Genomic DNA, 23,787 nt, shown 5'->3' on the forward strand with positions numbered 1-23,787 from the left:
CAGTTCATGTATTTCATGGCTCAACATTCATGGCTCAACAAGAAGCAACCAACAATGGCCACTTCCAGTTGTTGTGGCAACATTCATAGCTACTCTGGAGTGTGTATGGCTCCACTATCTACCACCATTTTTAGTGACAATTAGAGCGCATTAGCAGTCATGCAGAATCCAGTATTTCATGCACGGACAAAGAACATCAAGGTGGCCCCATGTAGGAGAGATCCCTTTCAAGGGGGGTTTGTTAGCCTTGGAAGTCCCTTGGGTGAACCACCCTACACATAGGCACTTTTTACCCTATGCTTAGGACCTTCCCTGTGTGAACACACTCTTGTGTGTTTAGCCACATCAGCCCTAGGGCTATGGCTACTAGTACTCATGTACTCTACCCATTTAATATCATTATCATCGAGTACGTCCAGCTATCGTAGCTTCGTCTCTCTCACTCTCTGAGCTTGTGTACGACTGTGTGCGTGTGTGTGTTTATGTGAGTGTGCAAAGCATCTACTCCCTCATCGAACACTTGTAGGCAATTATTATTCATCCGTGGCATAGGTAATGTCACCGAGTGGGGTTTTGAACCCAAGACCTCTTAGTCCTAAACAAACATTTCTACCACTTGAGATATCACACCAGTGGCTTGATTCTTGAGTCTTACATAGGACCTGGATTGTGTGTGTGTGTGTGTGTGTGTGTGTAGAGAGAGAGAGAGATGGAGTATAAATGCACATGCACATAGAGACGGAGAGAGATAGAGAGAGAAACAAAGACGGATTACACTAGTGTGGGTGATTGCATATTGGTAGGGTCAAGGAGTTATGTGAGGAGTGGTTTTCTTTTTGTTTAATTTTCATGAAATTGGGGTGTGGGGCGCCTTACAAACACCTTGTTACCATGGTTTAGGATATTGCTTTGGAGCGCTATGGTCCACAAAATCTTACATATAGCCTTTTTCATGGAGATATGGAATGTCTTGTATGGATCAATCTTTGTATAGAGATTCTAATCAAGTTGTGTTTTTTTTGTATGTATGGTGTTCTTTGTTATTTCTCTCTCTTTTACTCTAGACAACAATAACAAGTTTATCACCATGCTGAAGCCCATCTTCTCATGGGATGAAGAAGGTCCTTACTAACTTGTTCTTTTGGATGGTGGTGGGTGATGGTTGGAGTAAAGGATTGACATTATCACAATAAGGATCAACTACATAACTTTAAAGAATATTTCATTCTGTTATGTGCTACACAAAGACTCTTGTTTCTTCTAGTGTTATTTATCAGTATAGGACCAAATCTTTTGAGGATTTATCTAGTCTAACACACTCTCACATTATTGATGGATAAAACTAGTGTTTTGTTTTTCTAAACTATGACAAAATGGCATAAAGACCTAAAATAATTAGGTTATACAAATAAACTAAAAGCTCCAATTCTTGTAGTTCAAGCAACCTTGGTTCTAAGTACGAGTCTTGAGGTACACTCAAGTAATATAGTACCTTGAGAAACAAACAACAAAATTTTGGCCTTGAGGAGTGAACGCTCATCTTAATACAAGATTTATAGGTTAATGGCAAAGATTTGTTGCTTTTCAACATGAACTTGAGGGATTTGGGACCTCCTCTAGCAATGTGGTGGAGCACTCATTGTCTGAGGAATCCTCCTTTGCAAAGATAAACTAGTGCTGTAGGGTTTCTCGAGAACGTTAGGGTTTCCTCAAGAGATGTGTAACTTCTCAAAATTATTAGGGTTTTCTCGAGGAAATTAGGTTTTTCTTATTAGCATTAGGGTTTTTGCATAGCTCACAGATGGTCGCATCCTCCATCACAAAGCCAAATGACAAAATAACACTTCCCTAGAATTTACTAGACATATTCGCTCACTAGACATATTCATTAATTAGCTGCAAGTGGGCACTAATTAATGAATAACCAAAGGTAAGGACCTTAGTTTTATTTTTTATTTTTTATGAAATAAAAACACTTAGAAATTTTGGAAAATAATTGAAAACGTTATCAGTTTTAGAATGTTTTTGTCACAGGGAAAAAAGAGTCATATTTGCTATCACATAAAAAATATGCCTTTCCATAGTTATATCGCTTCATCGAGGACCATAATGTACATACATCATGGACAAACTTATTTACAAAGTTACATCACTACATCATAGCCGAGATCTAGACAAGGTGCAACATGAATTTACTGATCCTGTTTGGTCACGGCACAAAGAAACTCTTGAATCTTTTCTTCTTGATCTTCGATGTTAGTTGGATCCAACACACAATGCGTTTCTTCAACTTTCACATTATTATTCTAGGATGTATGTAGAAAGTAATGTGCATGTTCTTCTTCGATGTAATTATCTTGATGAAAAACCTTCCATATGTTGGACAAATCAACACTAGCAGGGTCCTTCATGCACTTCCACACGGCTCTTGTTTGCTGAGCTCATGCCATTTCCCGTGCATGGAACAACCCAAGATGCGTAAGGGAAGAACTTGCCAGACTGTATCATCTTGAGAAGAGTCACCCCAAGAGTTGCCAACATTCTATTCGGGATGAAGTTCTCCATGAACACTGATGCCCTCTCAAAGATATTCAGAGAGGTCAAGCAAACTCGACTTTTAAGATCAATTTGAATGTACTGTGCATACACAAATTTGTTTCATTTATCTCATCAGCAGAAACATTGTGGACAAATACTTTGAAATGTAATTTGTACATGTCCTTCACACAATAGCCAAGCATCGCCTCGAAAGTATGCATCTTAACTTGACACAGAGCACGACACATAATGATGTGGCCATTAGGCTTGCATGTGTCCCAATGTTTTGCCTACAACAATGAGAGAACATGCCCATGTCTTAAACACCATTTAACAATGCAGGTGATTCATCGTCCCACCCCTCTCTAATGCAGCTAGCCCCTTGCTACACTCATTTTTGATAAAACTACATATGGGTGTCCCATAGAAAGGTCAAGATCAACATTTCCAACATCGAGTGTATCGAAAGTTCCAAATCCTTAAGCGTCTTTGGTTTTAGAACTTTTGAGATCTGTCTCCTCTTGGGAAGGTGCATCCCCTGACTCGGATACACCTGCAATAAAAAATGCAAGGAACATCAAAAGAAAGAAATAAAAAAGATGCTGAAATATGCAAAAAATTCAAGGAACGTATTTCCACGAACCTATATTTTGTGCTTTCTTTTCAGTACCCTAAGAGAAGAATCGCTAGCAAGTTGTAGATTTACGTTTTCTTTCCCTACGAATGAGGGATTTTTAGTAGGCACACGTAGCAAGTCATTCGCACGACTGAGAGGGACCGTACTATGAGTAGAGGCCCTTGTTCGGGGTCTTGCTATAGACCCCCGATCTAATGGTTATATGTGTGGTCGTGCCATGGAGATCGAAAAAAAAGCATGCACATATATAGGTCAAGTAGATCTGCAAACAAAACCGACCTAAACAACCGGACCAAGAAGTTTTGAGACATCATTCAAACAAGACACCAAACTAACTAAAAGGAACCATAGAGACATCGTTCTTTACTTGTGCCTGCTGTCAAGAAGGCTAAGAGCAGCCAATCGAAATAGGTAGGCATAGGAAAGCACGCAAATCGAAGAGACAGGTGGAACGCCCAGAGCACGAACCAGACGAGCAATGGACATGGAAAGGTAAAAATATTAACAAAAGCAAACCCTAGCGAGAAACGGATGCGAAAGGTAAAAATATTAGCAAAAGCAAACCCTAGAAAATTCTAGAGGATCGATCCACTTGTTGCACATGCAAGGTTATTCAAACCCTAAAGTTATTGACTCTACCACAAGGTTGCAAGGTTCACCAAAAACTATTTAATCTAAAAAAAAATTGGCACCCATATTTACAAGCAACTTCGTTGATTTGCATTTTTTAAAGACTTTCGGTCCTATTCTTCATTTTCACTATTCCCATGCCACACTTGGCAGGCCTATTTTTCATTTTCACTATTCCCATGCCACACTTGGCAGGCCTACTTTTCATTTTCACTATTCCCATGCCTTACATGTGGCAGGCTGGGAGAGGAAGACATGTGGTTGGTTGACATAGGTTTTGGGGAAAGAGTGAGGGAACTTCCAAAAAGCCAGCGGAGCCCTGGTTTTACTTTCTTTTCTCCTCTCTCTCTATATATCATCTTAAAAAAGAGTTTCACAAAGCTGTCACAAAGCGTGCCATCATGCGACTGCACGGGAATTGGGAATTTGGAGGTTAGGGAAGAGGAGGTGGAGGTTAGTTTGTAACAGGAGAGGGCCACTTGTCGTTCCTTAAACTTAAAATTCCGTCTCAGCCATGAGGGTCTGGGATGATGTAGCCAGCTCCCAAGAATGGAGACCGACCAAGAAAGGAGCCCTCGTTCTTCATGCAGCCCGTGGCGTCCTGCCGAGGAAGCGTGCATGCCCTTTCGACCCTTCCTCTAACTGCGCCAAGAAGCTCCTCAAGCTCAAGATCAGCGCCAATGGCAACCGTAAAACCCTTTTGTTTTTTCTGAGCTGTTTGTACACCTTAGGTACAGGATGGAGGTTTGAATTCTCAACAAGAGGGCAGTGCTTGTGTAATGTCAGTCATGTGTGGGCAATTATTACCATTGTTGATGCCGCTTTGAAGCGTTGTGAAGTGAGAAATCAAGCTGGCATTGCTCAGGGCGCTTTGCAGCTCGTTTTATGATCAAACTTTGTCATTTTGGCATCGATGATAGACTTATGCGCATTAATTGGGGCAAAGGATGCAATCAATTAGTCTCTAAGCATTTGATCCCTTGATAACTGTGGTTTTGGGGGAAACTCAAGTCAAATAGCTGGTGCCTCGGTTAAGAGGGGGACTGTGTTACTCTTTTAAACAAACAGCCATGAATGATTACTATGCAGTTGATGGGATTTGGAGCTGTAATCATGACTGTAGGGGGATATTTTGTCTATCATAGCGAGGAAATGAAGAGCCCCATACAAGGTAATTATACTTGAAGTTTATTTTTTTTGGTTTTGTTCTTACATGCTTTCATGGGAAGTTAGCTTGTTCTTGTCTTCTTTATAGGCAGTATAGGTTTCAACTTATTGACCCCTGATTTGCAAACATCCAGGAAGCCTGAGTTGGTTTGAGGATCATTGAACAATTGGAAGACAACCGGTGGAGGACCTTTTAAACTACTCAATCACAAAGGAGAAGTGGTTACAGCAGATAAAACTTTGACCGGACATTGGACACTTTTTTACTTTGCCTACACATCATGTCCTGATGACTGCCCGGAGGAACTGCAAAAGTTGGCAGAAGCTGTTGAGAAGATAGGTAGCTTCAAAATTGTACTTGATCTATAAGGGTTGAAGCGTGGTAGCACTAAAAAATTGAGGATTAATGTTGGCATCTTCTATCTGAAATTTCTGAGGATGCTTTTTACAATGCAGATGAGCAGTGAAAGCAGAAAGTAGTGTCGATTTTTGTCATTATAGACCCTAAACATGATTCTGTTGCACAGCTTCAGGCTTACTCTTTGCCTGAACCCCGCCTGGCCTCGTGTATATCTCCCAGTATTGCTTTATCACATATGCTCGTTTCTTGCAGGCGAGTGAGAGTGGTTAATCCTTTGAGCATTACGCTTGAGGATTTGACTAGTAGCTTGAGACGAGCACGTGTGGTGCGGCACTTGTTATCATACCAACCATTCTGGGGCATGATACCCGTCCAAGGCTTAGCATTGGAGGAAGGGGTGTATGGAAAGCTGGCAATGGCTGCAGAATGTATGGTGTCAGTGAGTTGGGAGGTGAGGGTGGCAAGGGGAACTGATGGGTCCATATCTACCAAACCACGATCAATGTTGTTGGCATATATGTGGTCACATTTGTGTGTGAAGTGGATTTTGGTATAGTGGGAGGTGGGTGGGGGTGACGATGGGCTGGGTGGTGTACAAGCAATGGAGGAGGAGGTAGGTGTGGTCGGCTCCAAGAAGGCATGTGGGGATGGTCAACTGGAGATGAGTGAAGCAAGCTCAGGGGGTCCCATAATATAATCCACTATGCTCAATCCTCCACTATATGGAAAGCTTGTTAGTGTGCTAGATAGGGGCCACTGTGCCATCCTGTTATAAATAACAAGACCATGCTGAGAACCCAACTCCAAGAGGTGCCTTCCATATCTAGTGATAGCCCACTGTAATCCCGTGCCCTCTTGGTCAAGTGCCTGTAGTTTGATAGGGTCCTCAAAGCTATATAACCGAGACTGCTCACTCTTGTTCCTAGCATTGATGTCCCCAATGAGGAGAACTTCACGTAGTCCCAAGATGGCTGTGATCTTCTCAGACAATGATGCATAAGGGGACTCCTTTGTCACGTGCATCCCGCACTTGGATGCCATGTGGACATATCTGTATAGCAGGTGCAGGACCTGGAGTGGTAACTAGTCCCTTGTGAGCCCCATTCTGGGACGAGTGAGCTAGGGTTCCACTCTAAGCATCTAGGGTCAAATGTACAAGTCCTGTACATGGTCTTGGTCAGGTGTGCAAGTCCTACACATGAGCAGTGCCAGTCCGCATTGTGAGTCACCCTCTAGAATGATGAGAGGTGTTCCGGGCAGATGCAAGGGCACCTAGGGAGCATATAATTGCATAGAGTGTAGGGCCATGGGTTCACCCATGTTGCCCTACACTTAGCCCATGTGGGGCAGCCCGTGGGCCATGGCATTGGACCACAAAGAACCCATAGCATTATTGGCCAGCCCTTATAGGGCATAGGCCCAGTTGGACAGCCTCTAGGAGGCATGGGTAGGCTGTCGACCAGGCCTAGAAGGCCTGGGCAGCAAGGTGGCCAGCCAAAGATGGCTGGGCATGTAGTCGGCCAGCCCTCTAGGGCCTTCACAGCAGTCGGCCAAATCCTTGTGGAGCCATACCACAGGCGGCCAGCGGTTGGGTGGCCACATATGAAAAGGCGCCTCCTTTGGTGCATATGAAAACAAGTTGTCGAGCAATAATCTGCAGGCCGACTCCCTTAGCGAACCGACCAGCAGCCAGGTGTGCCTATAAAAGCCAAGGCTTGTCAAGCGTTTTCACCATCTCATTGTTCACAACAAGTGCTGAAGTAGTGCTTCAAGGGCCAGGACAGCCAAGGGAATTCTAAGCAATGGTGAACTTGAAGGTCAAGAGTCATGACACTACAGGCTGCAGATTTACAGCCAAGGTGGACTTATAGAAAGTCACTTGTCTTTTTCTCATAAAGCAAATAGACCAGTCCTTGGGGGGGGGCCCTTTAGGTGTACTTTGTCTTTGTTCTTCTCTCTCTCTCTCTCTCTCTCTCTCTCTCACGCCATGGCGTGACATTGCGCAAGCCCCCCTCCCTGCTCGCGCTGCGCGCTAGTGGTCTCCCTCTCTCTCTCTCTCTCTCGCGCACTCCTGCCCTGCCATCTCTCTCGCGCGCACTACAACAGCCACAAGAAAACACCCTTGCTCAGTTGCCATCTCCTCTCTCTCCCCTTCGCTCCAGCGCCGCTTTTCTGCTCTGTGCGTACTGTGTTCAGGCTGTCCGCCTGTCCGCCACGTGTGCAGCCCTCTCTTTCTGCTCTGTGCGTACTGTGTTCACGGTTCAGGCTGTTCGTGTCCCTTTTCCTACCCACTCATGCTGAGGCCCCCAAGGCAGCAACTAGGGGGAAATAGCCACAATGAATCTACCGGAGCTGGAGGCATACATCAAGACAGTGGAGGACAACACCAAGAAGTTATTGGGCGAACAAAAGAAGGTGCTGGTGGACAGGGTTCTGAACCAACATGAAAAACAGTTGGAAGGCCTCCGCAAGGAGATACAGGGAAATAACAACAAGATTGAAGAATTGGCAGCACAGGTGAACCACCAGGAAGAGGTGATTCAGATGTTGAAAGAGACCCAGCTGCAACAAACAGGAATGCCAGAGGCTACCCCAATCATAGGGGAACTCCGAGCAGAAATGGAAGCCCTAAAGGCTACGGTCAAGGACCATACAATGGAGGAAGGGGAACTGAATATTCAGGAGGGTCTAAGGACTTACTTGGAGCAGTTGAAAGCTGCGAGTGATAAGGTGCGGGAAGAACTGCAGACCACTAAGAAAGATTGGGTGGAGGTGGTGAAGAAGCACAAACCCCCACAGAGCATCATACATGAGACTCTCAAGGAGGAGAAATGCAGGAAGGATAGGGCCCTCCATGGCGAGTGCAGGGGCTTCCCCCAAGGAGGATGCCATGACGCTTTGCCAGATGCTAGGAGTGGACGGGATCGCCCCCCCCTTTGCAGATACATGGAGGGCAGGCAAGGATATGACACGAGAGTGGCCCCTCATCATTAGATTCCCTGATGCCACCAGCAGACATGCCTTCTTAGATAGGCGGGCTGCCCTCAAAGGCACACAGGTGTACATGGGAGATGATCTCACTCCAGCACAGGTGGCACAACGACGTGAGGCAATGGTGACAGTCCATGAGGTCCGTAGAGCAGGCAAGTGAGCTATCTACATAGATGGTAGGGTCATTATCACTGAGTGCGGCCCCAAATAGGGACGCGGGATCTATGAGACCAAACACCTGAGGTTGGCAGTATGGAACTGCAATGGCATGCTGTGGTCGAATCCGGGAGGCTTGAGCGAGATTCTCACAGGCAGGGATGCCATTTTTTATATAGAGACTCATCAGAGCCTTGAGAGGGGCTTACCATACATAGCCGGGTATGAGTGGGAGTCAGCTTTCTGAGGTGAGACCCGCACATCAGGAGTACGTGGCTCTGGAGGGGTAGCTATCCTTTTTAGATCCCATCTTCGATAGACTCTCTGCATCGTTCGAAAGGACAAGGATGCATGGTATCTTTGGGTGCGACTACAGCTTAGCAGTGACAGAGTCATCCACATTGTTGTGTGTTATTTTGCACCACGCCACTCTCCTTACACTGCACAGCATGGCCAATCACCGTACTTACCATTATATGGGGATATCATGGAGTTCTCATAGCTGGGGGAAGTCCTCCTACTCGGGGATTTCAACGCGAGGATGGGAAGTCAGCAGGTCCCACTACTTGATCTAGACGACCCTATCAGACTACAGGAGTTGGACATTGTCACCAATTGGCCGACCATTTGGTCCATCTCCAGATTTGTGTCTCGTTCACTTGAGGCCAAGCCGGTGTCTTATATGAAGGGGCCAGTATTTTGCATAACATGGACTGGAGCCAGAGACTGGTGCCACCCGTGTGTTAGCAGGATGGTGTCGTATGGATGGGAGCCAGACTGGTGCCACCCGTGTATGACCTGGACTGTGTTCTATCCATGGGATTGTCACGCCATGGAAGAGCCAGTATTTGTGCCGTGTCTTGCCTATAGGACTGTCACTTCATAGGGAGGCTTGTGCCTGGATCTGTCTTACCTATGGGGCTGTCACTCCATAGGAAGACCGGGATTTATGTTTTCTATCGTGCCATCATTGTGCCCGACAGAAATGTTTAGTACTTGTTCCATGAACGGGAGATATGTCCATGATACTGTTTGCACATGCATTCATGTTTGCATGCCTGGAACTGTCTTCGCGTGACTTGTATTCTTGTGTTTGCCTGTTTGACGTGCCACTTACTGAGCGGGGACACCTGCCAGTGAGTCGTGAAGTTTGCTTTGTCTTCTGACGAGTTTTGTTGCGTGTGAACAGGTGGTAAGTGTATTCCATTTGTTTATTTTATGGCATTATTTCTAACCTTTGTTTTTATAAGGTTGCAGGTTCACACCCATTAATGAGTGGGCGGCCTCCCCAATACTTCATGGTGTCCTTTTTCTAGGGTGGGCACCCACACTGGGGCCATGGTGGGGAGAGAAGCTCTCCCTTAACCGTGTGTGATGGTGGGTGCATGGTCACCTAACCACCCTCCCTTAGAAGCCTTTAAACTGGCCGCCCCCATGCAAAGGGAGAGTCGGCCAGCTGTACGTGGCTCGGCCACCTTTGCCCAGGCGACTCTCTCTCTCTCTACGCTTACCTGCAGGCGACTCTTCCTGCGCTTGCTCCGAGGCGACCCTTCTTCTCTCTTGCCTGCAGGCGGCTGTGCCCAGGCGTGAACCTTCTTCTTTACCTTGCAGGCGGCTACGCACAGGTTTCACCTCTCTTGCCACCAGGCGGCTGTGGCCAGGCGTCAGCCTTCTTCTTTACCTTGCAGGCGGTTGTGCACAGGTTTCACCTCTCTTGCCAGCAGGCGGCTGTGCCCAGGCGTCGACCTTCTTCTTTACCTTGTAGGCGGCTACGCACAGGTTTCACCTCTCTTGCCAGCAGGCGACTGCGCCCATGCGCGCCACCCTCTCTTGCTTGCAGACGGCTGCGCACAGGCCCTCCTTTTGTCCGCAGGCGGCTGTGCCCAGGTGTCCTTCTCTAGCCCCTATGCAGCTGCACTAAGGCGCCTCCGATACTTGTTCTCCCACTAGTGAGCTACAGGCGACTCTCTCACTTGCGGGCTGGCAGCAACAGCAATAATAGAGACTTCTCCTTTCATACGTGGGTGCCTAGTACTTCTGAAGGCCATATCCATTATTTTACAAGGTAAGTGGATTGAGATTTAATCAAAGGTCTTTGGTGTAAATCTTACAAGGGATACTCTTTGCTGCTAACACCCGTTCGGTGCCGGGTAGTCCAAGCTTCTGGAGAACCACGGTCCATGGGTGTCGAGATCAGGAGAGCCAGGCGTTAGTACGGGAGCGCCTGTTTGTGCGTGGTCCTGGAACACCAGTGGGGTGCTCTCTGCGGATCCCAGTGAAGGCACAGGACCGTAGAGACTAGACTTCTTCAAGTGGATCGCTCTCCTTCGAACATCTACTTCAAGTCTTTTGTTTGGTAACTGTATTCATCTCAGCTGTACATGGACATCATCTGGTTCATTGAACCCATGGAGCATTGTATCACTTAAATACTCCCAATAATATATCATATATTGAGGGGGGGGGGTCGGCCCGTTTTGGCCCCAGTGCTGGTGTCCATTGATCATCATTTCATTTCATTTCAGTTTTCAGTTGTTATTGAGTTGTCCATTTATATTGTGATATTTATGTTGTGGTGTCCAACGGAGTCTATTCCCACTTGACGGGATTGGTTTCAGACATCACTGACACAGGGCTGCAGCGATCATCACAAGACCGTGAGGAGGTCACAATGTATGGGAGATATTTCTTAGAGCTGGGAGCTGCACATGGTCTTGTTATTTATAACGGGATGTCCCAATGGCCCTCCTCCGGCACCCTCGCCTCCTTCCCTCACTCAGGAGGTACTAGCACCGTGGACTACCTTATGGGATCTCCGGCTTTGGCACACCTTCTCCCCGACTTCTCCATCCTACCACCCCCTTTTGAAGCTGACCATGCCTACCTCTCTTTCACTCTTACCTGCACACCACCCGTCCCTCCACCACCACCCCCCATCTCACATTACACTTAGGTCCTTTTTGATCACGAGCTTGACCTTGTTTACTCCAACCACATCTACCGCCAACTCCAGGATGTGGAACCTATTGTACCCCTAGGATGTGGCGGGGCTGGTCCCACACTAGCAGGCATATTGATCCCCATACTACTTTATGCAGATGACATCGTCCTCCTCTCAAACTTAGCCAAGGGGCTTCAGAGACAGTTGGATGCCTTACATGACTTTTGCACTCAGCGGGACCTCTCTGTTAACCTTGGTAAAACCAAGGTAATGGTCTTCAATACCTCTCGCCCCTTCACATCCAGATTGAGCTTCACATATAGAGGGGATCCTGTGGAGATTGTCTCATCCTATGTCTACCTTGGTGTCACTTTCAGTGGCCCACGCTTTACCATAGTTCCCGTAGCACATGCCAAAGTGACACGAGGATATGCAGCCTTGAGCTTACTTGAGCGGCAATGCTTCCAGGCACATTTCCAGGAGCCCAGGATGAAGGGCTGGTTTTTCGACACCCTCGTCACACCAGCCTTGATGTATGGAGCAGCCTTCTGCGGGCCAGATTTATCCGATGAGGATTGGCAGCGAGTTGAGAGGCCCCAGGTCATGATGTTCTCCTGTATGATCCGCAGCAAACCATCAGTCCCACACCAGATTATCCAGGCAAAGTTTGCTGCAGCCCCAATGGTAGTGGATGCACTCTTCTAGATAGTCACATACCTCCATCTCATTAGTCACATGGATCCCCACAGGTACCTGAGGCTTGCCCTGGAGTCTTCCAGATAGCTAGCACTCGAGGGCCACTCTGGAGTATGTTATGCACTAGTTTCCACTTGGTTCTCAGTATATGGGCTCTGCATGGACCGCCTACCCCCCCTTTAGTACAGTTTGGACTCCCCTTTTCTCTGGCTGTCTCACGAGGATACCAACCGGGTTATCTGGTTAGATCTTCTCTGCCTCTACACCCATTGCACATGGATCACACCTCCGGAGCTCCCCACGAAGATGCACTTCTACAGAGATCACTTCCTCACACTCACTGAGGATGGATTCATCTAGCAGCCGAAGTTTTTTTTTTCGCTCTTCCGGTGTTACTTCTATCCCTTGAAGGACAGTTGGGTTACAGCCTCCGGAAGCGATCGGAAACGTCTTCCACACACATAGTGGATGGTTTTATTTGCGGTTAGGGAAAAACTCGACCACTCCCACTATGGCGAATTCTAACGATGAGAGAACACCAGGCCCCTACAGAAACTGTTTCTTTGATAGTTACGTCATCAGTGGTGATACAAATGCCATGTTCCAGGAATTTATGTGCGTCATGGCACAATAAGGGGAACAGATGCGAGCACTTTTGTCATGTGCATGACATGTACATGCTTATCTCTTTGCTAGTCCCTCAAGGGTAGTAGAATAAATAGAACATGAGCGAGGCTCAAGAGTGGGAAAGAGAACCCTCGGAAAAACTAGAAGGCTGTCAGCATGTAGCTACTATAGCTGGCCGACAGGGATTATGGACAACAGATTTATCTTGCTGGCCGATAGCAGGTTGACCAAGGCTCTTGCACGTGTAGAGTATCATACGATGAAATACGGTGTTTTAAAAAATTACTTATAAAACTTAGGTATTTCCAATTTCGAGTATTGGAGTATTTTAAAAAGGAGGGAAGCATCTTAGTATAGAGGAAGCTCAAACAGCCATAGACAAGCAAAAGCAAGCAAAAGCAAGACCATTACTCCCAAAAAAAATATTTTTTTTGAAAAAATATTTTTTTTCAAAATGTTTTTTTTTCTTGAAAAAATTCATACAAGTTTATATGGTATCGTACTGTACGGTATTTTGTACAATATGCCATCGTACGTTGTACGGAGACAACTATGACTGAAACTCAGCTCTCTCTCTCTCTCTCTCTCTCTCTCTCTCTTTTCTCTCCATCTTTGCTTGTGTTTTGCATCAGCATGTTCCAGGAAGGTGTTTAGGGCTGAAAGAAGACTCCCAGAGCTTCAGGCTCGTTCTTAGATATTGTTTTGCTGCCCATGTCCCACCCACCCTTACTACACCGCACATAGATGAAACCATTGCATGTGTCTTGATCTTTTGGTGGTATGGTGACCAGGCAACATTGTATTAGCATCAGGCTTAACAAGGAACACTGATTCAGTCCCAGATGAGGTGCACAGTCCAAGGAGAGTAACACAAGACATGGAAGAAGTTCCTATGATGTTGGTTGGTGGTGTTCCACAACACCCAATGGAAATGGTAGTCTTGTGAGTCGGATGGCACCCGCAACGGTTCCAAGGGAGGATGATCCTCCAAGGGGTGGAGTAAGAGTGCTAGACTCAATACTCAGGAAAAGAAGACCAAAGAAAGTGTTCAGTGACAGGGCAAAAAGGCAAGGGGACAAGGTGGAACAGATGCACAGATCTTCATTAGATTTGGAGTGGAATTGGAGACCGGGCAGGGTTTTCAATGAAAAGGATGCTAGGAATGGAAGGATGACAAGTTTGGGAGTCCATGAGGAGACAAGGGGACGATGACAGTCATACAGGGTCAGAAGTTGAAATCTTGTCATCAAGTTTAGTAGAAGGGGATGTCATGTGCATGACATGGACATGCTTATCTCTTAGCTAATCCTTGAAGGGCAACAGAATAAATAGAAGTTTAGGGCATGAGCCAGGCTCAAGAGTGGGTAGGAGAACCCCCATAAAAACTATAAGGTTGTTGGCCTATAGCTACTGTAGTCGGCCGATAGGGATTATGAACAGCAGGTTCTGGTGGGTGGATTTATCTGTTGGCCGATAGTAGGTCGGCCTGGTCTCTTGCATGTGTAGAGCATATAAAAAGGCTCAGCCAAGATCATTGTTAACCATTCAATTCCTCTGTGAGCTGAGTCATAGACTAGGTATTATGGGGTAGCCTATCGCTAGCCATATTGTACTTCCTTTTTGTACATTATGAATATACTGAAACTCAGCTCTCTCTCACTCTTCTCTCCATCTTTTGCTTGAATTTTGCATCAGCATGTTTCAGGAAGGTGTTTAGGGCTGAAAGAAGACTCCCAGGGTGTCGGCATGTGACACCTTGTGACCACAAGAGAAACACCAATCCTTCCTAATGTTTTGGAGGATTTGCTGATGCTTCTGATCCTTCTTTAGATTGGGTTCACTTGAAGACTGGGTTTGGTTCTGTGGATCCTTCTCAAACTTAAAACTTTCATTTATGCTTGGAAGGTTGCTCAGAGGTTTCTATTGTTTGAGGTTTCTTAGAGACATTCTTATGCGTATGGCCGGCCATCATCTCTTCATAAATCCTAGCGTACTGGATGGTATCCTCTAGTGTCTTGCTATGGTTGTGCTTTGCTTGGAGCTTGTGTTCTTGTGCCTACCCATGGATAAAAAACCCACAACATTGTGACATCCATGTGTGTTGGTCGAGGCTGCAACTCTCTGAATCTCTATAAGTACGTGTCAAAAGACACGTTTCTCATGTCCAAGTTCGTAAACTTGGCCACTATTCCTCCACCTAGAGAAACTCATCGCGAAACACTCTCAAACTCTGCCCAAGTACTTGGTTTATTCTTGAGTTCTCTCCTCCATGTCAGGGCTTTCTCCTTCAGGAGACCCTTAACCATTTGAATCTTCCGAGCTTTTGAGAATGAGTGAAACTCAAAGTGTATGTTCTAGCAGTTGAGCCAAGAGTTAATGTAAACCGGCCTGACGGGCGGTGAAACAAACACTCGCACATAAAACACTTCAACGCCATTGAGGACCTAGAAAAGGAAAACAAACAAGGGGAGCTAGAGTGCTCCTACCAACAGTACACGGACACCGATTGGCCCCAAATCGCAGTGGCGTCCCTTGCGGTATTTCTTTAATTGATTATAAGAGCTTTGATTACAATATAAGGCTGGAAACTCAGCCGTCACAGTAGAACCCCTGAAGCCTACAAAGAACCTGCATCATGGCTTCTTGTCCACTCGGCATCCACAAACAATTCCAGCCATTGTTCACATCGAAAGACTCTCTCACATTGAGTTTGCATACAGAAGCTTTCTCCCATGATCAAGGCTGCCACAACCATCCATAGCCTCTCACACTATGAACAGCATCACACCCTGACACATCCAATGCTTCTGCATCACAACACAGACTCCCAAACTGTCTCTCAAAAGAGAACTCGTATCACAGCACAGCATACCATACAGTTGACACACCTGTACAAACCCTCTCTACCTTCCAAGGGGTACTATCCATCTCTGTCATGGATTCCCTGTCCCCTACCCAATCAGTAGCAAGGCTGTACCAAACATGTGTCCAGTCCTGTACCTTCTGCCTGCACATGACCTATCTCCTGGAGAAACCCAAAAACATGTTTCCTCGAGAAACCTACGACCTGTTTCCACATGAAACCCTTAGGCCTGTTTCCCTTTGAAACTTCTGTCCTGTTTCCATACAGAACCATTCATGGCACCATTCAACAACAGCACCAACAACGGCATACATCTAGTTACCTGTTCCCTCATGAAACATCTGGAAACATAGAGATGCCCATAACTGTAGGTCCCTCTGTTCCTTTCTAGCAGGAAGAAAACAATCTGCTCCATGAGCACGCAGCCATGCGAGCTTGCTTCACTCCCCTGCCAAGAAACATAATCAAGTGACCCGTACTTAAAGCCAAAAACCCAAGTACATAGCTGAATTTGCAGCCAAGCAAAAACAGCCCATAAACAGTCCTGTTTCCACCCTCTGAACTGCCAAACCCTTTCTCTCACAAAGGGCTAGAGAGAACCACTCTGGAACAGTCTTGAGCCAGTGAAAAGAGAGACTAAGAGAAGGGAAAATAAACAGTAGCCAGCTGTCTCTACACAGTAACAGTCCACCGCCTTCCACTTACTCCTCCTGCTGTCCACTGTCTTCCACGAGAAAGAGAAAAACAGAGAGAGAAGCATGGGAAAAGCCTGCAGTCCAGCCCATCTGTTGGCAAGGGAAAGAGAGAGAGCACGCCCAGCTCTGTGCGCCTGCTGTCCTACAGCCGCCTGCAAGGGAAAGTCCCTGCTGACCAGTCCGCCTCCTTCTCCTGCAGCTGTACCTGCTCACAGATGCTGCAGCCGAACTGTGTATCCAAGAAGAGAACCAGCCAGTCACCTGTAGCCTCTATATCTCCTGCCCCGCCCTTCACACGAGCATGAGAGAGAGTTCAGCATGCAGTTCTGTGCGCCCAGCCAAGCAGCCTGCTTTCCAACGAAAAAGCCAGCCCATGTATCTTCAGGCGACCAGCCCTATTTTCTCCCAAAAGCACATGCAACTGGAAAACTGCAGCTCGACTCCCTCTAAGAAAAGCATAAGGCCACGATTATCCCCTAAAAGGGTTTCTTTTATTTTTAAGGGCTTTTAAACCTTTGTCCCCTCCAAACCCCTTTGTCCCCATGGGTTATGAGAGAAGACTTTTTTTCACTTGGCCCCCTTCACACTTGGGGTTGTCCACACATGGGCTCCCTTTTTGACTCCAACCTGATGCCATTCACACTGTCCACCATGTCCCCGTGCACACCTGCATACTGTCCAGAGAAAAACACAGGGTCGTAACATACCCCCCTCTTGAAAAATGGCAAGCGTCCTCGATTGCACTCAATGGCACAGTAAGGCATCTTATGAGCAAAGACTCCCCATATGGCAAAAACAATGGCCCTCCAATGCATCTGGGTGATAAAACAATCATCCTGCACAATAGGCCATACTGTCACTCCAAAGTGACAAACACCTCTTGCTTGTTCCTTCAGAACCTACAGCAAAAGTCTAAAATCAAATGGAAACACGTTAACGGTGTTAGCCAAAAACAAAATCATGCATCATTCTACATATGACAAACATATGCATGACACATATATGCATTCGCAAACAATATGCTCCTCTAAATGCTCTACCTACTCTAAAGTAACAGTCTAAGGGCTGCTCGCAAGCCTTACGCCCATGGGCATCCCGTAGGACCCACGACTGATGGTACAACATGAGCATATGAAAGCACTCAATGCATCCAAACACTACATCCACTAAGTACTTCCCACATATGTCTCATGGCCATCCCGCAGGAGTCACACCCATGAACATAATAAAGCACTTGATGTATCATACCAACATACATGCAGCACACGACACAATGCAGAGTATTTCCCAATGTATTCTCAATGGTACCAGGATCCAATGGCACCAGAATACAAAAATACCTCTACTTCAAAAAGTGTATGCATACATGCACAAATAGAGTTCGATCCATATATGAACCAAACCAACTCTAGGACTGCTCGCAAGACTTATGCCCTCCATAGAGTTATCCATAGTTGCAGTTATAGTTCAAGGTGCGGCCGACTGTGAACCATACCCAACTTTACCATCTCATGTGTCTAGAACACAAGATCATAGAAGTCCCAGAAGCAGATGTACTGTCAGCCTCAGTACCTTCGCGTGAATACAAAGATGTCACCAAGCGACTCCTAGATGACAACTGAGCCTGTCTGTAACAAGGGAGCGGAGGTGCTACCCCTCTCTTGAGCATCAGGCAATGCTCCAGACCTATGCTCTGCTGAACCTGAATGAGCCGTAACAAGAGTCGACTCCAACTCAAAGGCATCAAGATAAAGCTGCAAATCCTGAGGTGAATCTGCTAAGTCACCCTCCTCCATCCACTTCGCATCCATCAGTGAACCTCCTCCATCCACTTCGTATCCATCAGTGAACAGCTCTTGAACTTCACAGGATAGCGATGAGAAACCTTACCCTGTACCTTTCTTTCCTTATGTGCCAGTATATGCTCAGGAAGAAGAACCTCGTCAAGTTCCTCCACTTCCATCTGAGCCTCATCTGATACATCCTCAGGCACCCAAAACCTGCTTGCACTTCACCCAAGTGGTAAGCACAAGTCCTCGATGAAGCATAGTAGATCACCACTGCTAAACATAGAAAGAAACTGTCTTCCGAACCCATGAAGCCTCTATGAAGATACCACCGGTGACAAACTGTCGAAAACCATAGCCTTCAACGCATCTCATGCACCATAACACTTCAACTGCTTCTTGTTCCTGGCCGACTACTTCTTGTCCTTGGTGTCTTTTCTCTTGAACTTCATCTTCAGCTCTTGCTCTTCACCTCATAAAGGCAAAGACACAAAATCCTGCACTGTGTCCTGCACTTCTTTTTCACTTTCCTCATGTTGAAGCTTTTGATGTGACTCTCATGAGACAACCAAGAGCTCGCCCCCTTAGGAAAGTTGGCGATTGTCCCCCGACCAAAGCAACCACGGACTCGCCTCCTTGAGAAAGTCGACGATGTCCCGGCAAACGAAACCTTGAAACCGGCCTGACGGGCGGTGAAACAAACACTCGCACATAAAACACTTCAACGCCATTGAGGACCTAGAAAAGGAAAACAAACAAGGGGAGCTAGAGTGCTCCTACAACAGTACATGGACACCGATTGGCCCCAAATCGCAGTGACGCCCCTTGCGGTATTTCTTTAATTGATTATAAGAGCTTTGATTACAATATAAGGCTGGAAACTCAGCCGTCACAGTAGAACCCCTGAAGCCTGCAAAGAACCTGCATCATGGCTTCTTGTCCACTCGGCATCCACAAACAAGTCCAGCCATTGTTCACATCGAAAGACTCTCTCACATTGAGTCTGCATACAAAAGCTTTCTCCCATGATCAAGGCTGCCACAACCATCCATAGCCTCTCACACTATGAACAGCATCACACCCTGACACATCCAATGCTTCTGCATCACAACACAGACTCCCAAACTGTCTCTCAAAAGAGAACTCGTATCACAGCACAGCATACCATACAGTTGACACACCTGTACAAACCCTCTCTACCTTCCAAGGGGTACTATCCATCTCTGTCATGGATTCCCTGTCCCCTACCCAATCAGTAGCAAGGCTGTACCAAACATGTGTCCAGTCCTGTACCTTCTGCCTGCATGTGACCTATCTCCTGGAGAAACCCAAAAACATGTTTCCTCGAGAAACATACGACCTGTTTCCACATGAAATCCTTAGGCCTGTTTCCCTTTGAAACTTCTGTCCTGTTTCCATACAGAACCATTCATGGCACCATTCAACAACAGTACCAACAACGGCATACATCTAGTTACCTGTTCCCTCATGAAACATCTGGAAACATAGAGATGCCCATAACTGTAGGTCCCTCTGTTCCTTTCTAGCAGGAAGAAAACAATCTGCTCCATGAGCACGCAGCCATGCGAGCTTGCTTCACTCCCCTGCCAAGAAACATAATCAAGTGACCCGTACTTAAAGCCAAAAACCCAAGTACATAGCTGAATTTGCAGCCAAGCAAAAACAGCCCATAAACAGTCCTGTTTCCACCCTCTGAACTGCCAAACCCTTTCTCTCACAAAGGGCTAGAGAGAACCACTCTGGAACAGTCTTGAGCCAGTGAAAAGAGAGACTAAGAGAAGGGAAAATAAACAGTAGCCAGCTGTCTCTACACAGTAACAGTCCACCGCCTTCCACTTACTCCTCCTGCTGTCCACTGTCTTCCACGAGAAAGAGAAAAACAGAGAGAGAAGCATGGGAAAAGCCTGCAGTCCAGCCCATCTGTTGGCAAGGGAAAGAGAGAGAGCACGCCCAGCTCTGTGCGCCTGCTGTCCTACAGCCGCCTGCAAGGGAAAGTCCCTGCTGACCAGTCCGCCTCCTTCTCCTGCAGCTGTACCTGCTCACAGATGCTGCAGCCGAACTGTGTATCCAAGAAGAGAACCAGCCAGTCACCTGTAGCCTCTATATCTCCTGCCCCGCCCTTCACACGAGCATGAGAGAGAGTTCAGCATGCAGTTCTGTGCGCCCAGCCAAGCAGCCTGCTTTCCAACGAAAAAGCCAGCCCATGTATCTTCAGGCGACCAGCCCTATTTTCTCCCAAAAAGCACATGCAACTGGAAAACTGCAGCTCGACTCCCTCTAAGAAAAGCATAAGGCCACGATTATCCCCTAAAAGGGTTTCTTTTATTTTTAAGGGCTTTTAAACCTTTGTCCCCTCCAAACCCCTTTGTCCCCATGGGTTATGAGAGAAGACTTTTATTCACTTGGCCCCCTTCACACTTAGGGTTGTCCACACATGGGCTCCCTTTTTGACTCCAACCTGATGCCATTCACACTGTCCACCATGTCCCCGTGCACACCTGCATACTGTCCAGAGAAAAACACAGGGTCGTAACAGTTAACCACATTATGGGTCCTCTCCTTTTTCTCACCTGCGAAAGCCTCAGGTGTGAATGAACCAATAGCTGCTCGCTGACAGAAATACAAACTTCCCCTTGCGTCCTGGAAGGGCCAAAAGAGGGAGACTAGAGAGTGACTCCTACCTGGTAGAATCTTCCCGCAGTGGCGGGTACGCCCCTCTGAAAGATGTGTTCCTAAAGGAAGAGAATATCAATGGGTCCTCCAATTGTTGTTCTATGAAGCTCTCCTCTAAGGACGCCATGCCTTTGAAAGGAGATATCTTTGTCGATTGCAGCAGATTGGGGGCTTTGTCCAGGGGACCTGGCAAACAGTAGGTCTGCTAGCCCACCAAGGTCTTCATGGTCTATAAATAGGCTAGGCTTTACTCCTTGTCATTCATTCAGTCTACTAGTTGGCTGAGTCATAGATTTAGGATTAGACTAGGTGAAGTACATCTTTTGATGGCAGCCCTTGGCTGGCCAAGAATGTACATCTTTTTGTACTACAGAATATGCTGAAACTCAGCTCTCTCTCTCTCTCTTCTCTCTTCTCTCTTCTCTCTTCTCTCTATATGCTGTATTTGTTTCGCATCAAGCATGTTCCAAGATGGTGTTTAGGGCTGAAAGAAGACTCCTAGAGCTTCCACATGTGACAATGCAGGTATCTGTATTGGTACTGCTATTGAGATATGAAGTAACACAAAAAGCAGCACCTCCAAGCTGGAGGACACCACCTCCCCATCTTGATCTTTGTGGCCCGAGCAACTCCATCCGAGCCAAAGGCCAAAGATGGGAAAGCATGTTGATGATGTGTACACTGTAGATCATGCAAATGATGAGAGAGCTTGATTGTGTGTCCCTGGATGGCGGTAGACACTGACTCCATATCCCATTCCATCCCCGGTGTTGCACTCAAGGGGAAGGAGAAGATCATTGGGCCACTTTGGCGTGGAGGGCTTGGAATGATGAAACACCACACAAATCCGAATGGGAGCCACCGACTCCTTGCAAATACCAGTTCCTTTGATGGGGTGACATCGGAAGAAATTTTAATCCATTGGCTGTCCCATAACCTAGGGAGGGGGGTGGGGGGCGCCTGGAGACTTTGGCGGGAGAGCCCTTGCCGGAGAGGTGGCGATGGTCATCTTAACTAGCTCTGAGGAACGATGAATCAAGCGGTGGATTGAACTTGCCGGTTGCCTCCGCTCCGGGTCTGGCACAGTCGGAGGGCGGCGGGAATGCTCCGGAGAGGTGGAAGGAGGGGGGAGAGGGGGCTTTGAAGGAATCGGGTCAGAGAAAGCTATCGAGCGGGGAGTTGAAGACGACGGTTGGGGAGGAGGCACCCATCATTGTCGGGGGGTTGCTGAGATGAATGCTCGAAACAGTTCTTTGATGAAACCATATCCTCCTGTGCCCTACTAGCTTGGTGTGCTCGGCGGCGCTGCTCAGTTCTGGAAGTCGGCTGGTGGCTCTGTCTTGGGCGAGTGGTCTGCCACTCTCTTGCATCAATGGTGGTGCTTTGCTGCTTGGGGGCTGGCTTTCCTCCCACCCCCCTGAAGAGGATCTGAGTTGGGACTAGGGGAGGAGGGAGGGGGGGACCACTGGAGGCGGTCTCCTGGATTGACGGGTGAGGACAAACTCTAGCGAGATGTCCCATTTGCTTGCATATGAAGCATTGGCTTGGGAGGCTAGAGTACTCCACTCTTTGCAGAATACGGGCTCCCTGGAGGCAAGGAAGAGATATGGCATGCGGCACTGTCTCCAGAGAGGCTATGTAGATATGAAGGGATGGAATCCCGGCCGCTTGAGCAAGAACCGAAGCGGTGGTTGATGGGGATTCCATCGCTCTTCGGATAGCACCACCTATCATTGAGAGAAGAAGAAGGTATTCCTTCCCAAGGCTTGAGAATCAGAATATCACAGGAAAGCTTGAAACGCTAGCGAGAGGGTTGAATGTGTTGGGTTTTATGCTGTGTATGCACCCAGAGGAGTGCTAGTGATCATCAGTAGGTTACTGGGGCACTTTTTACTTCAGTTAGTGGAGGTTTTTTCCCCAGTTTTAGCTTAGTTTCACTTATAATAGTTTATAAGTGATTTGGTCCACCTGGCACACTTTATGGCCGGACCATGTGAACACATCTTTTAGGTCACTTCTTTATGTGGCTATTGTACTTCATTTTTATCACTACTGAATACATGAGCAGTCATGTTCCTCTCTCTGCTTCTCACGTTTCTTGTTGAAGTACCCTCCAAACCCTAACCCTAACAGCTGAGCTCCTTCATTTGGTATCAGAGCCTCCAGGTTGGCCTGCCCTGCCCGTACTGTTCCACGCCACCAGCTGCCCTCGCCGTCAACTGCCCGTACAGTCCTGCGCAGCCAGCCGACTGTGGTCCGTACAGCAGGCGTCGACTGTTTCCGTACTGCTGTTCTGTACAGTCTACAGTCGACTTGTACCTGCTGCTGTTCCGTACAGTCTACAGTCGACCAGCAACCGCTTCTGCTCCGTACACTGCTCTGCACAGCAGTCTGATCAGTACAGTCACCGTACAGTACCTGTAGCTCAGTACAGCACCTACAGGCGACCAGTTCTGTTCAGAACTCTGTAGCTGCTCGTACAGTCAGACGCAAGCAACAGTTCCGTACAGCAGAGCAGTAACTGCTGCGTGTACCTGCTCCGTACAGTCAGACGCAAGCAACAGTTCTGTACAGCAGAGCAGTAACTGCTGCGTGTACCTGCTCCGTACAGTCGCCGCACAGCCGACTTGCTTCCGTACAGCTGTTCCGTACAGCGTGCAGCCGACCTGTACCTGCACTGTACCGTACACTTGTACTGAACAGCCAACAGCCACCTGTACCTGCAAAATCACATTTGTGGTAAGCTTTACAAGTTCTGAAATTTTGGCATTTTCTTTGTGAAAATTTTCTGGCAGATACAGGCAGATTTTCTTGCAAAGAAATCTCTACAGGTTTTTTGCAAGGTTTTGGGTGCAGAAACTTTGGGCATTTTGGCACTATGTAAGCCATTTTTGCTGCTCTACTCAGTCAGTGGTGCATTGTGTTGCACATTCAAAGGATTGAGAGTGCTGGCATATTTGGGTTAGCTGTATTCAGTGGAGTACAGTTGCTTTCAGGGTTGTTG

The 23,787-nt window shown here is 47.1% G+C and overlaps 1 protein-coding gene across 8 annotated transcripts in view; it reads left to right on the plus strand.

The window, feature by feature from the left end:
- Positions 1 to 4,148: 4,148 nt before the first annotated feature.
- The window catches only part of LOC147618950 (pentatricopeptide repeat-containing protein At5g27110-like), a 52,736-nt gene continuing 33,097 nt past the window's right edge, over positions 4,149 to 23,787 (plus strand). For 4 of the 8 annotated variants that reach the window (XM_086774145.1, XM_086774149.1, XM_086774146.1 and 1 more), the window contains exons 1-2: positions 4,149 to 4,976; positions 5,107 to 5,312. The gene's annotated coding sequence lies outside the window, so the exon portion shown is untranslated. The remainder of the gene's footprint in view (positions 4,977 to 5,106; positions 5,313 to 23,787) is intronic. The other 4 variants (XM_086774147.1, XM_086774152.1, XM_086774150.1 and 1 more) reach the window with 1 other exon arrangement.

The sequence above is a fragment of the Cibotium barometz genome, chromosome 34 (genome assembly GCF_041138505.1).
Source record: "Cibotium barometz isolate CiBa-2024 chromosome 34, ASM4113850v1, whole genome shotgun sequence".
Taxonomy (NCBI): Eukaryota; Viridiplantae; Streptophyta; class Polypodiopsida; order Cyatheales; family Cibotiaceae; genus Cibotium; species Cibotium barometz.